The sequence below is a fragment of the Varroa jacobsoni genome, unplaced genomic scaffold (assembly GCF_002532875.2).
Source record: "Varroa jacobsoni isolate VJ856 unplaced genomic scaffold, vjacob_1.0 scaffold_210, whole genome shotgun sequence".
In the NCBI taxonomy this organism is placed as follows: Eukaryota; Metazoa; Arthropoda; class Arachnida; order Mesostigmata; family Varroidae; genus Varroa; species Varroa jacobsoni.
Window position 1 is genome coordinate 46,339 of NW_019213112.1, and position 15,398 is coordinate 61,736.

The 15,398-nt window shown below is 41.9% G+C and overlaps 1 protein-coding gene across 13 annotated transcripts in view; it reads left to right on the forward strand.

Annotated features, from left to right (window-relative positions):
• LOC111273661 (uncharacterized) overlaps positions 1–15,398 on the forward strand; it is a 71,987-nt gene that overhangs the window by 41,805 nt on the left and 14,784 nt on the right. For 2 of the 13 annotated variants that reach the window (XM_086973565.1, XM_086973568.1), the window contains exon 3: positions 5,434–5,681. The exons of 9 other annotated variants lie outside the window; for them this stretch is intronic. The gene's annotated coding sequence lies outside the window, so the exon portion shown is untranslated. Of the gene's footprint in view, positions 1–5,433; positions 5,682–6,062; positions 6,170–15,398 lie in introns of those variants that run through there. 2 more of the 13 variants (XM_086973567.1, XM_086973564.1) reach the window with 1 other exon arrangement.

Consider the following 15,398-nt stretch of genomic DNA (forward strand, 5'->3'; position numbering starts at 1 on the left):
GTTTCTTGCAAAAATTGGAGATGGATTATACCATTGGATGGGAATTAACTAGTGGCTCGTGCAGCTGCTCTAGTAGGAATGCGACCCACCTTTCCGACGATTCGCCTGTGCTAGAGGTTGAATCAGCTACGCCTTATGTGTACTTGAATATAGTTTCGTGTGTTCATCCGTCTCCGACTGGACTGATTCATTATGATCCACGACGTGCAGCACTGCTAGTGGTAGCGAATAACGACCCGACGTCCAAGGCGTATCTCTTCCTTGAGCTCGAAATTGTGTGGCCGGCTATTGGAAATACTGGTATTGAAATACTGGTCATGCAGAAATTATTCTGTACATGATGATAAACCAGTGGGGTAAGAAGGCTCTGCACTACCCGTAGACATTGTGCTTTACGCAATGCATGAGTTTATGATTCTTTGTTTCCATGGTTGAAGGGAGCATCGGACGTTTGCTGCTAGAAAAGATAGGCGAAATATGACATCACTAGGGGTGGTTGTAGTCATAAGTTTTACGGTTGTGGATATTGTTATGTCCACCGAAAAAATTAGTTCCCACGGAGAATGGGTTAACATGACTATAACACTACTCAGTGTCAGAAATATGTCACGTTTGTACCTATTGGGTTGCTCTTATCGGCTGATCTATTAGGTTTATATGGCCCTAGACCCGAAAGGCCTTACAGGGTTTTGGGCAATTTTAAAAAATAATAAAAGAGTGATTACGATTTGCCAATGGGTTAGCAGTGCTTATGGAATACCCAACAAACGGCTACATAGGCGTCATTGTTTCTAAAGAAACACACAGAGATATATGTGGAATTCGAGGTGAACTTGAACGTTCGCAGATAATTTATTGGAAGGTGACAAATTAACCATGCTTTGTAAGTGGCTTATTTGGGCAATGTTTTTAACTACTTAAAAAATACCAGTATAGGTAACTAAAGGTAATTACAAAAAGAAGCGCCAAAATCAAAGCTTCCATTTAATAGTAGGCAATAACTTCGTTTCGTTTAAAAAATTGCCACATGTATATCGTGTCCATACCGGTTGTGCCAAATATCTATTATTTATGCTATATCAATATCGGTTTTGTGTACTACGTTATATTTCCGCTGTCTTCTATCGCTAGTCTTCTGACCTGATTCATATAAAAGTAAGCCGATGATGCATTGAACGCGTTCCACTTTAGTTGCAAAGTACGGCTTGTCCATCTTTGACACTGATTTACTTTCCTACGAAGGCCAAAACATTTCACGTTAACGGCTCGTCGCGCTACAAACATTCTTGTTTGAGCCACACACCGTTATTGAAATTGCGGTTTCGATTATTAGAACTATAGAGAAATCCGTGCGCAAAGATCAACTTTAAATTAACCGTAGTAACCATTGGAGGATCGGCTTCTCAAGCGCGACAGTTTTAGGATTTTGCATCACTGAAATCCCGCCAGTTAACCGGTTTGCACAAGGGAAAATTAAGCCAGACAACATGATTCCAGGTACTAAGTAATTGTCTGTATGCTTTCTGCTCTATCTCACAAAAAGTTTGTGCCTCGCGTGAAGATGACTTGTGAACATCCTATTTTGAGAGGCATCATGCTCCAGGAAAAAGAGCTGCTTCGAGTTTATGGCGAGAACAAATTAAAACCGCTGCTACTCTAATCAAGTTAGCAACTATTTATTATAAATTGTAAAATATCGTTTTTAAGTTTATCTTCATTTTACGTTACTCGGAAGGGGGATTTACATATTCTCGAGAGAATGTAAAAATCTCTTACAGCACACGAGACACGGCAAAAGAGCTTACCAAATCAAACTGTAATTTTTGAGCCCATATATCATTATAAAACTGTCGGCGAATCATATTTGATTTATGGCGAAGATTTCAGAAGAAGCTTGATCACCTTATCGTAAAGGTACTTCATTTTACGAATTCTGTTTAGTTTGTACTTATAAAAAAGACTGAACTATGGTCGATTGTGGAGTTTCGTTGACTGCACTTAAAGACGTAAGTTCAAATACCTTAGCTTTATCGCTGTTTTGTGTGATTCTGATAACAAATCGATCCTAAAGCGTAATCTAAAAGTCTATAGTAGATAAGATTTTTTAGGGAACCAATAGGTGTGATGTAAATTATTGGAGGCGAAGACAAAATAAAGTGTGTGTGGTCTCCGGGAAGTTTCTCTGTAGGAATTGCTTGAGCCTTCTCTCTATGAGCGCTAGTAGAGTATACTCTAGCAAGTTTCAATTCGATATAAAATCATTTATATCGAATTGAAGTACACACACTGCATTTGTAATACGTAGCAGCAGAATTCATAGTGCGAGTAAGATACGATATGACATGACAGATCTTCATCGAATGTTCAGTCATAGCTAACTAAAAGTTACACCAAAAAAGAAAAATCAACTTCGGTTAATAAGTTCCTTCGAGAATCAGTACTTGAGCACGGAGCCGACTCTGGACAAACGATTCTCAGAACTGAAGTTAACGGACTCAAATGCTGAGGATGAAACCCAGCAGTAATCTATAAAGTTGACATAAGAGTCCGTTGATACGCGTAGTGAATGAACATGAAGTTTTTATCGACCACTAGCATGACTGGATTCTTAAAATAAGGGAGTTTTCTAGTTGACAGCGTCGTTTCCCAACCAGCTTTATTGATTCTGCTAACACAACTGCATGACGTTCATTATGACCTTGGCGATCCCTGTGGGTGTGATATACTGGCAAATGTGCTACATTGTATCTTATTTTTATTCTTTTGTAGTATATTCTATGCTCTTTGGGGGCAGTAGCGAAAGCATAAAGGTTTCGCCCCAGGTGACGCTGTGCACGCAACCATTATGGCATTTGTGGCTTACGGCATCGAAACGTGTCGCCGGCCAAACGTTTATCACGCCAAGACACTTCTAAGGGAAGTGGAGGATGATGACTCTTGCAGTGAAGTCGCTCAACAGACATTACAATTGCATACTTGTTGTAGGCTCCAAGACGACGTGTGATTATTTTGAACATTTATTTCTACATAACATACAAATATGACTCGGATGTGCTCTATGGAAAAACTTATTTTGAATGATTCGAGTAGAAGAACATGCACCAGATACGCGCGATGTATGTGAATTGATTTATTAATAAACTACCGTACAGTGTAACAGTGTACAGACACTCTTTTTTTATAAGATTAAGAACAAAAGCTATCATCCTCCTTCTAAAGTGACTTTTACCGTGACTCGAATGGATCAAAAGTACTTACCTGAAAGTCTGGGGGAATGTTCGGTGCAAGTTTCTATCCTGTTTCTTCTTCTGGGTATTTGCCAGCTGGTTGACGCATTTCATTTCAAATGCAACAAATTACGATAGATAACGATACCCTCTTAAGCGACATTATAGTTGTAATGCTTTTCACTGATAAAATCGTTTGACAACATTCGAACAACTCACGGCAACCAGAGTCCTCCACAAACTATAGCGCGGTGCATAAATCAGGCGCCGAAGTTGCATGTACACCGCAGGTAATGAGTGACTCAAAATCGTGTAACGTGCGTTTATAATAAAGGCCTTTTTGAGGCTTAGGACACTGGTAAAGCATTGGATAAAATGTACAGTTTAGAAAAACAATTGACTGGATACGTAGCCAGGACAATTGAACTATCAACGTAATAGAATTATGCTTGTAGTTTTTAATTTCAAGCTTGAATACAAGAGCTTAGAAAAGCTGACAATGTGAAATGTTGAATATAATCTCGTTCAGCTTACTGTCTAGATCAAAACTATTGAACATTTCACATATCAGCTCCACCTTGTAAATGTAAAGGATCCGGGTGACGTTTTATACGATCTTCAATTTGCAGTAACACGGGATCTAAGTGCAAAAGGGCGTGGCGTTAATAGCAAAGTCTTTAAAAGCAGTAAATCTTTAAGGAAAATGGCAAACTGTGACTTCTGAACGTTGCAACAATGATTCTTTCATCACAACCATTAAGATTCAGAAACTGAGGCTTATAGATTATTGAGCCAGCTCCAGAACTGAAAAAATTCAGGCTAAACGCGATATTGAAAAATTTCTTCCGTTAAAAATGGGATTAAACCCTTTTCCACCGAGTTCGCCGAAGTGATTTGATGACTGCTCTGTGCTCGAGATCTATAAGACAGCTTCAAAGAACAGAAGAGATAAGCCGGACACAGGATGATTATCCGAATCTTTTAATTCATATTAGTAGCTTTTGCGTATGTCTGTTTTATATAAAAGGTACTCAGATCGAATTCGAAAAGTACAAAATCGTTTTCAAAAGCAGTTATGGTTAGAATTTTTTTCCTCTTTTCCGCACATTTTACGAATGTTCCTTCAATAAGGTCCAATAGCTTTAGTGTCTTTTAAAAAAAAGTCCCTTTTCACAAACTGAATTCGCTTTGCTAGAGCAAACTCAACGTTACACGTTAATCACAACGAGCTCTGACTCGATCTTCGGTCATTGAATTTTTTTTAATACTCTTAGTGAATCTATTAGAAAGGATCGATATCGAAAAATTCTGATGTGACTGAAATAACGTCTTTTGTCTTTTTTTTTTTCATATTCCATATGTTCTTGCATAAATGAGCTAGTCATCTTCAATGTTTCCGTAGCCAGCTATGTCAGCACCATAAGGTCTCATATGGTTCGTCTATAAAAATGAGCGGAAATTGCGCGGCGCAATCTATATTCTCACAATCGGTTATATCACTTCAGTTAATGATGATTAATACTGATGATAATTATCTGATTCGACCTTGTGATTTAAAGCTGTTGCGGTGAGGACGTATTGATTGATATCCAGCAGAAGGCCTTTTGAATAAAACTTCATATTGTTTAATTTGATCGCCTGAAGACAAATAACGAATTGCATGCGTATTAAACAGACAAACGAGAACACAGTAACTTTTTGCCACATACTGTCAACCACTGGCCCAACAGATCATTTTCCGGGCAAACGCAATAAGAACACTAATACGCTAATTGAGGACCTCCTCCCTACAACGTAACCGAAAGCCAATGGTACACCGGATAAATGCAGATAAATTTTAAGCGGACAAAGCTTATCTGCGTGTCACTTAGGTCGCATTCGTCGTCAAGTGACAACAGTCACAAATTGCAATCGTTATATTGCGACGACCGGGAGACATTTTGGAAAACGAGGGAATTTAGCGTTTCCACCGGTTATTCTCTACAAATTCATTGTAGATACTAGTCAACAGATCATCGCAAGCATGCAATGTATGTATGAACTCTTTTCTCATGACTGCCGCCGCTCGATCGTCGGTCTAACGGCAGTTGACAAAATGATAGAGTCATCAACCTTCATAAACAATTATTAGTGTATCTAGCTAACTAGGAGTTGTTAAGCTGTCGCACCCAACTCAATACGACCGATGCTGCTTCTGTCATTACAGGGACTATGTGCTACTATGGCCATATAACGCGACGTAAAAAAAGAAACATATCTAGTTGCTGACCAAGCAAACGGGTTCGCCTTTATTACAGAGAAACGAATTGTGCTGTTGGCAAGAAGCCAACGAAGGATTTGATCTGTCTTTCGCTCGCAGGAGCCGACCCATCAGTTCGCACCGGTACAGAGACAGACGTTTACCCCATCTGTTGCGTCTACAATAGGGAGAGAAGTCACTGCAGAGCTGTCGAGGTTCGTCTCGTTGTTGTTGCTTCGTGCGGCTACCGCTTGTCAAATTTGTTGTTGTTGTTGTTGTTGTTGTTGCTGCTCCTGCTGCTGCTATCCCAGAGTCAGACGGACTGCAGTGATGAATGCCGCGTCCCGATGTTAGCAGACGTTAAGATCGGTTAACGGCTCCCTTTCCCGTGTTTCAGGTAAATGCGCATTTCGATACATTGCGGATCATATATGTATGTATACGATATACATGCATCTTCTACGCACTATCCAAACGTCTGTCGATCATCACGGCAACGATTCGGTTTACTCGAATCGGACGGGCACCCGTAGCATGCAGGGATACATTGATTACGATTGGTATTTTCGTCCGGGACAGCTCATTTGATAGACCTGCGTCCACCTGCCAAATTCTTAATACTAAGTAATCAAGTTAGAAAAAGTAGTGGCTTAAGCAGTTACAGCAACGTCGAAATTTCATTGTTCTGTCATGTCGAGAGTGGGTAAGAATGATATTTGGTCGTACCAGAATAAAAACTTGAAATAGAATAAGTTTGGTCCAAATGCTGCGCCAATGCATTATATATACGATATAAATAGCTAGATCCGTTTAACAACCTATCCCTACAAGGCGTGCCTGTGGATTTTCACGAATTCATTTAGTTAATGTCTTTGTCTAGCTGATTTATTGCTAAGGTCCTGAATTTCAGCAGACCGCTTAATAGTCGCGAAACGTGGCCATTTGCTAACGATATGTTTTTTCCTTCCTTATTCATATGTAAACTTTCCCTATCAAATGACTACTAGTATTAACATCGGCGACGCGCGTATCGCTATTTGAATGTTAGCGTTCCAAATTTGAACTTGGGATCCAGGTTGTACCTGGTAGGTTTTGCTCTTCCCGTCGTCCTCGATAATGACGCTATTGCCTGTTGCTGTTATCTTTCTTAGTCTTACCAGTCAGCCGTCAAGCAGCTTTCTGTTCCGCTTGAAGCAAAACTTTCGCAGGCATCGAACGCCGTTAACGAGCCACCGTCATGAACAGGCAGCATCGCTTTATTAACGGTCTCCTTGCCTAAACTGGAATATTTCTATTTCTTCCCTGAACTATGAGGTAAAAATTGGATTGCAGACGGCATTTGGCCCATGAGAGCTAATCCCTTCAACAACAACGACGAAAATAGTTCGCCTGCATGGGCAAAGCGTCCAGCCCTCTAACTAACTCCGAAGCCGTAGCAACTGCTGCTAAACGCATAGGAGAATGAATAATGCATATAAATTACTAGGGCAAAATTTTCGTCTTTAAGGAACTGAGTCGGGGCTGCTGGTTTGTAGCAGCACGAAACCATTCCACGGCAAGCACCATCATCTGTAGTGTACAGGACACTTGATTCATTGTGCTCGTTTACGTATGACCGCTTTTAAGCCGGGAAAGATTCAACTCGGTTTAGTAAACACAATTTTGTATTATGTAAACTGAATTCGTTGATCTCATAGATGCCCACATGCGGCGTAGATCGGTTGACACACGTTGTTTAAAGTCGCACACTTCTATGTGGCAACGTTATCACTCGTAAATAACTAAACCATGTCTCGTGCAAGAGATGATTTGTCAGATATATAATTTGGATTCACATTGGATACCTGATTGCGGAAACAGTGTGGAGACAACACGACAGCAAGTCTTAGTAGAAAAAGGCCGAAGATTTAACTGAATCTAAAGTAACTTCTATTTGTCTCGGTACTATGTGAGCAATGATTACTAGTAAGGGAAGCGATTGCATACGCTTAAGCTAGACGCATGCGTAATCGGCGGCGTTGTTTTTGCAATCGTTGTTAGTTTAGCCTGCATCTTCCTGTCTGAGTTTTCACGAGACGATCCTTAGTGGACTTACCGCTAATTACATTTTAATAGCCTTTTTCCTCTTCGATTTGTAGCCGCTTTTAGTTTCGTGCCGGCCCCGATGAAGATCCTCTCGCTTTTTAATTTGCTATCCGCATGACGTAGTCTATTTTTCGTCTGTGGTTCTCCGTTCTTTTTCTCTATTTTGCCGTTGCTCAGTCGGTCGGCTGTTTGCCAAGTCCCGACCGTGTGCCCACACTCAACTAACTAAAGTGTATATACATGAGTTCGTTTAAGATTATTCCCTGCGCGTCAAGCACGTCTTATGCCAAGAAACGTCTGGTCTTCGACTGTGCTCCGCGCTCTCGCATTGCGGCCATTCTACGGATGACCGACTGCACTTGTCCTTTCCCTCACACCGACGTGGACGGCGCCGAAGGCAGCCGGTTTTGAAACAGTAACATCAACGTGGACAAGTCACATGGGAGCCACACCGTCAATGTTTGTTTCAAGAAGAAGCAGCCGCCTACCAGTAACCTCATCACCATCGTTTTCACCATTAGCAACAAAATTAACAGCACTGACCTCGACAGACGGCGGTATAAGGTGTACGCCTATCTATGTGTCTCAGACACGGCGAGATCTTCGCTGCATCGTCGTGTACAGTGCGTACTGCGCGTGAAAGACGCTGGTGTCAGCTTTTCCAGCTGATTACTGCTAGCTTTGGTGGAGCAGCAGCAAGCATCCGCACGAACGGTAGCTTCGACAGTAGCACTGCTATCGGTGGAGTCACAGCCATGACTTGCGTCGTCGCCGCTGATGCTGCGGTTACCATCACCCTCTGTTCTTCCGCCAGCGCTGCCAGTTGCGATATTCCTCGTCTGCGTATTCGTATTTTTCCAACTAAAGAGGGCGGGTTGGCAAGTGCAACGCGCGGATAAACACCCGAAGTCAGCCACCCGGACCGCCTTCCCATAAAAGTTCTCGATTGGGCTCACGCTGGTGGCGACAACAATGAAGCGGACAACAACAACACTCGCTGCAGTTTTGACTATTACTGCCGTCGCTAGCCGCAACTCACGACGAACCGTCGACGTTACTATATTGACGACGAAAATAGGTAGACAGATAGATAGATAGATAGATGGGGGCGTGGCTGTACAGAAGAGCAGACGCTTCTATCTTCCGTCGCTGGGTGCCACTGCTTCTGATGCTGTTGAAGCTAGACAATGAGACGACGGCGCGAAGAGCTGGGCATCGTCAGCTGTCAGATTCCCCCTTGGGGCTTCTCTTCTTTGCTGCTTTTCTATTTTTTTTTTGACTTATTTACTCGATTGGTTGGCTTCTATACAACGAAATACTAACATATGTTGTTGCGATGTTCGATACACAGGTTTTAGTTTATACGTATGTCCTACGTAAATAGCAATACATGACAAACGATGATTAACAAAGCTAGTCTGGGCGGGTCTGAATAATTATACTATTAGTCGAGTGTCCGAGTTACTATATGAATACTCTTCCCCCAATAGAATGCTGTATATTACAAGTTGAGTTGATAGATAACACACGAGCCCTTGCAGTAACATAAATAATCTGAACATCCATAGAAACTAACGTGATCGAAATCGCCCGAATTGGGTGATGTATGTATCAGTAATAACGCATTGAACGTGTCGTATAATAGAAATGTCGACTGGCAATCGACCATTCTGTGCCTTAATGAGTGGATTGATTGGGCGGAGGGGTAGGGCAATTTAGAGGCAGGTTGAAAAATCAAGGCAATAGGACAGTTCGACAGACGGTTTCGGGCCGGGAGCTGGCCACAATTATGTATATCACTGCCCGCAGCGCCATTATGGCCGTCTTATCAGCACCCTCATCAGGCGCACAGCCGTCCGTGACAGCTATCTAGGTTTACAGGAATGGATCTTTTCCTGCACTGCTAAACTGAGTAACCTGTTACTGTTTGCACAGGGATCATTGTAATCACCAGCCACAAGCAACAGACGGTAATCTTTTAGGCAGAAACTGTTCTGACAGACGATAAATTTTAACCAATTTCATACCAAGCGAGGAACACGAGGGCTGTGAAGCGGAAATATGTGTACGTAGCTGGCAAAGTGGAATAAGAAAAAATCCATTATTATATTGTTATATATATATATACTGTTTCGAAGATTATGATAATAGCATAATGTTATACAAAGGGGTGACAATGAAAACCTAGTATCTTTTTTTTTTTATTGCGTATACAGACGCCGAGTGCAAGCAACGGTCCGAGTTTCTGAGCGGGAAGTGTGCAAAGGTATCGCTGATTTTAACTCACTAGGCGAATAAACCTGTGCCAAGTTCAGCTAACAACCTTTAAAGTAAGCAAAGGAAAACAATTCTATACCGAGCGCTCGTCAAACATTTTTTCCATTTTGTGGCTTAAAAGGCCAAAAGTCTAAGTCTAGACAAAAAAAGATGCTTATCATAATAATAAAAGTCGTGACAATGACCACCGTACTCTTAAACGAACCAGACGGGTATCGATGTATATGTAAGTACTGTGACAATTTACGGTTATGGTATAAAAGGGTGTTCATGCTTACCTAAGGCCATAATTATCGAAAATTGTCGGCAAAATTGTTTTGCTATAGCTATGCGCTATGAAAATATGGATATCATAATTTATTGCGAAAAAGTCGTATATAACGTATAGTTGATAACAACAGGTGCCATAACGGGCGCAACTTGACATAGATACACACATATATCCTTTTGTTTTTTTTATTTAATGACGCTTGTCGTGTACTATATGTATTGCGGGCCGAGCTCCATTCAGTCACACCTAGCTCTTCAGCCAGAGGCTCAACCGTTTGAACCATCGCGCCTATATATGGCGTGTTAGAAAGGAAGTACTGTCAACTTTTTTACTTCAAGAATAAGACAGTTCTCTAAAATTCTAATAAGAAGTTAATTGGTTATGCATTCGCCGTTATCTGCTAGAATTTTTTCATCCCTCAACGAATTTATTCCGCTTCGTCAGATCACTTCAGGTTTGCTATTGAAAAACTCGTATAGTTTGATTTTGAGACCCCTTTCATAATCTTACGCTGTGATGGATTTATTTTCCAGCGATCGGAAGAAATAATCCGCCGGCGTTACGCTTGGTGAATACAGTGGATGCAAAACGATACGTCAATCAAGCTCTTGCAAGCGATGTCAATGCCTTTTGCCGTATGTTTTCAGATATAACTGTGGAGAAAAGTGGCCCTATCTTATTTAACGAGTCTTCGTTGTTGCGTAACCTCGTTTACTCGATGCAGCATTTTTCAGTGTATAACACCCTTGCAGTCTTGCCGCAAAGAATCGACTTTGTCGGATTGGACTCTGGCCCGAGTCTGTGTATAAATGTAGCTTCTGAAAGCACGCTTCTCGTTCTCTACTCCATATTGACGAAAAGACACCGTTTTGCCTTATTCCTGAAAGTTCAGTGTAAAAATTTTTCACTCTAGCTATGTATTCCTTGACGTTGAACGAGACGTTAAAAGGCAGTAAGAAGCAATGGTCCTTGTGCTCTTTGTCCAATTTGTAGGGCAGATAAACTTTCCATGTTCGGGTAGATTCCATCGAGGTAGCTGATGATAATCGTCGGAACGTAGTATACTTTTTCGGTGAATTAATAAGTTGTTTGTCGGCCGTTCGCTCCCACAGGGATTTTTAGGCGTTCGATATTAACCTCGGGCACGCAGCCGTAACTAAGTGCATCCTTCGGGCTCAAGATGTAATTTTTGAATGCAGCGAACAACGCTCCAACGGCCTTTTCCTTTACAAAGTCCTCGCCACTCATGAGATGCGAGTATTCCGGAGAGTATTTCTGGAACTTTCTAGTTACAACGAAACACAGAATAAAAAAAGTCGTTCCTCTTCTTGATAACTGGACTCGAAATAGAATGTTGTTACCACATGAAAGACTAATAGTGGAGAGGGCATTTTCAAGTGAGCACATTGAGAGTTAACAAGGAAACGAAAAAAACGTTGGAAGGAAGGCAGGCAGGCAGGCATAATTTTTTTGATTAACCTAACATATGGCTAGTAAGCTGAGATGTACAATAAAGCAAGCTGGTGTCTTGGCTCATATATATTCCAAGACGGTTATATAGTATGACACCATGTAGTGATTTTGATAACCTTTTAGTCTAACGGGAAAAATGGTACCATAGAACTGGCCAAGTTTTGGTGGAAACGAGCTCAGAGTATTCTTCTTTCATGTAAGAACTTTTCCATTCGAACAAAACACAGTCGCCCATATAATCCTATAATCCATATAGCGCAGTACTATATGGTTATTATTATCGACTCTATGGGAGTTGTCGTTTACTTATAAAAATCACCTTATTAAAATATTATCGACGAGGATTTGGATTGAATAATACAAAAGATTTTCTGTGATTAAATTTTTTAACTAATAGAAAGTGGTAGGTGTTACGTTCGCCGCTCTGGAAAACATTCCGATAGTCTGTAATTGAAGTTTGAGACCTGAAGCATCTCTATGATTATCATCGCCAGCGTCATTGACGTGACTGAGTGATGATTTTTTGCTGCCCAGATTTTGTTGGTCTATGCCACCTATTTCGACTAACTGGCAACTGATTTCAAGAGGCTTCGCAAAACTGTGACAAGTGTTTTATCTCTCTCTCTCGCTCGCCTCTTTAGTTTAGCCCTTCTAACTTCTCTGCCTGCTTCGGGACCCCGATTTTCCCTGCAGCGTTCAGTGCTTTCGTGCTCTCAGTTGCGGTAGCTTCCGTAGCGTCGGCGTTGAAGGCGGCTCTGTGAGCAGCAGCGGTTATCCTATGATTATCTGCGTCGCCTCTCCAGACATGAAACATCCGTTTAGAAAATTGCTAACTTCTATGTAGCACGCTTTCGGCAATCTATTGACCGCTGTCAGAAAATCATTGTTGAATCGGCGCCGGCACTTTGAACTCGCTGTTGACGCTGCGTACGCAATTGAAACGCTGCCACTGCGGCGGTCGCTGGACCCGCTCCTTTACTTACCACAGCTACTGCAGGTGGACTAACGTACAGATTGCAGTTAACAGACAGTCTGACGCATACTGAAGTCATTATCAACACTTTGACCTTGTGAAAGAACGTAACTATATTTCAATAACGTGCAGATAAAGTCAACTCCAGATGTAGATAGATACTTCAGAAGCAGCTTAGATACTAACGGGTTCTATGCGTGTACCAAAGCAGACATTTCTCCGTATCGTCAGATGAAAATAGCAGAGGAACAACAGTGAATATGCGGTTCTCATCGCAGGTTCACTGAGAAACTTACTCTGCACAATTTGACTGTGTGATTATATCGTGTATCACAGCGGATCACTCCCCCAATGACTCAGTGGCTCTTGCCGAATCACGCTAATTTTTGTAGAAATATGATAGTCAAATTTAGAAGATGGCCAGTGGCAGTCGAGAAATATATTCTAGCTTGTTTATCGAAATTTTTTTTGTTTGCTAACATTATTTAGTGGCAAAATGATAGACGTCGCTTCGGCGATTCGAATGTGTAACCTGCTTGCTTTCAGCTAAATCGTTAGGATGCTCGATTCGAGTTGATAGGATGTACGTGTTCGCAGATATTTAGGCCGGCCATACCTGCGCATGGAGACACATTGTACTCTTCATCTGACAGACATTACCGTAATGGATGACCAGCGACATTGACTGATGGTTAGTTAGTGGAAAGCCATATCGGTCATGTATGTACATACATATAGCGAAAGTGTTAGTTAAACACTGTAATAGACACATGACAAATAAAGCCTCGATCGTAATTGTCGGCACGTAACGAAGCTTTCCATACTCAAACAAATTATCCATTGTCCCTTCGTCATTGCCATAAATATATGTAGCCGTGGCTGATAAACCGATCCATGACACGAGTTTGGGGATAGTTTCACACCGGCCAATCAAACAAGGGAGCTGGAAAGAAACCGCTATTTAGCGCGGGTGAAAAATTCGACAGTACAGGGACGAAAGCAATCGTTTCGTAGCTTGACTGGGTAAATCTTGACCCCAACGGATAAAGGATGAGCGTGCGAGCTGCTTTTGCTAGATATTGAATAGCTTCATTCGTCCCTACCGCAAAGGCACTAGAACACTGATCTAGAGAGGATTCGGAATTCAGAAGTTTTCTATTCACACTTCTTTGACTGGTTTTAATTTGTCGGCACATTTGAAGTTGCACATACAAGTAAACACACAAGTTTATTTCAAAGAAGGTTACTTAAATGATATGCCACATTTCAAATGGGTTATGCGCCCAGTTGTAAGCGCCATACTGCTTACCGGTTGTTCCTAGCGCCATGTTATACGCGCCCGTTGATACACATGCCCATTTGTATAGTGGCGCTGGCCGATCAGAGATATCCGTTGTCCTAGTCCTTCTAAACTCTCCTCAGCGGGGTCAGCTTTGTTTAGCTGCTTTGACGTTGTGGCAGGCAGCTAAGCGACGTTCACTGATGTCACGTATGCGCATGTATTCGGCATTCCTCTCTTCGGCAACCGCAATTTTCGACGTTTTCTCATTTAGGGTGTAGCTTTTATGTCTTTGTCCCGTTTCGAGCCCCACGATCGTAACGACTCACTGGTAACCGGCAACAGTCGCACAAGTCGACAGCTGCAGAAGCAGTCACTGATTGTAAGGCGACGGTAGCTCTTCGCATCGTAGTTTAAGCCGTGCCATGTTCTGAGATGCAACGAGCTCCTGGATGGATGCTGAACGATGTCGGATCGAGTAGTAGCGTTTCGTTCTCGCACTAGTGTAATGGCAACATATTTGCCTACGAGGCGAAGTGACACAAAGCTGGTCCTGCGTCGACTCTGGTCTTAGACACAGCTCGGTCCTCCTGTACAAATGCAGGCAGCAATAGAAAAGGCGATGTGTGCACTCATAATGCTTTCCTTTGCTCAGTCTTTCCATGTTGCTTGCATTCTGCCTCCTACCTTGACGGATTCCTGAAGCGATGCTAAACGGCAATATCAATGCTGTGTTTAAAAAGGGGCAGCTGAGAGCTGCTTATGGAAGGGTCTTCTTTGCACGAGTGTTTTAACGGTATTTTTCAAAAAGGCGTCAGGTGTATGGAAGACAGTTGCAGTCACTCTTTCTGCTTGTCCAATGAAACGGTGTTCTCTAGTTATATGGCATACGTTTAGTCCCCCTGGTAGCGCAGCGGGTCCGCTATTTGTCCGCTAAACTTAATAACACGTAGCGGTCAAATTTGAATTTAGGAGAAGACACACTTCGTATCTTGCTCGGAACAATGGTTTGGAGTAATGCTTGACTTCCTAAATACTGGATATAAAGCACGAAAGACGTGTGAAATCCATTTGACCATAGCTGTCTGTTTCAGCCAGAATCGCCTCTAAGAATAGTAACTACTAGTGATTTCGTCCATTGATCGCGTACGTACGGATGCAGTAACTACAATATGACCTTGCCATGCTCCGAAGTGTCACATAGCAACCGTTGTTGGTCGTCAATCCGCAGTAGTTGTATAGTGATGGCTAATAAGGTTCAGCGCTGAGATCGGCTGATGGGGAAGAGGTCTTGGAACAAAGTGCAAGGGAACAGACAAAGTTGTCTTTCTAGAAACACAAATAAAGCTGCAACATAAAGTAAATAAGGTAGATGGTACCTCATAGAGCTTAGTATGACTTAACTGTCTACTTGTTTTTGGATTTAGGGTTGTTTTAGGTCCGTTATATTACCGGTAATGTGCGAGCTCTTTAACGTCAGTCTGTTGCTTAAACTCAGACGTCCTGAATTACTGGTCGCAAGAAAGCAATTAAACTGTAGAATACTGTTTATGTCTATGACACATTACGTATAG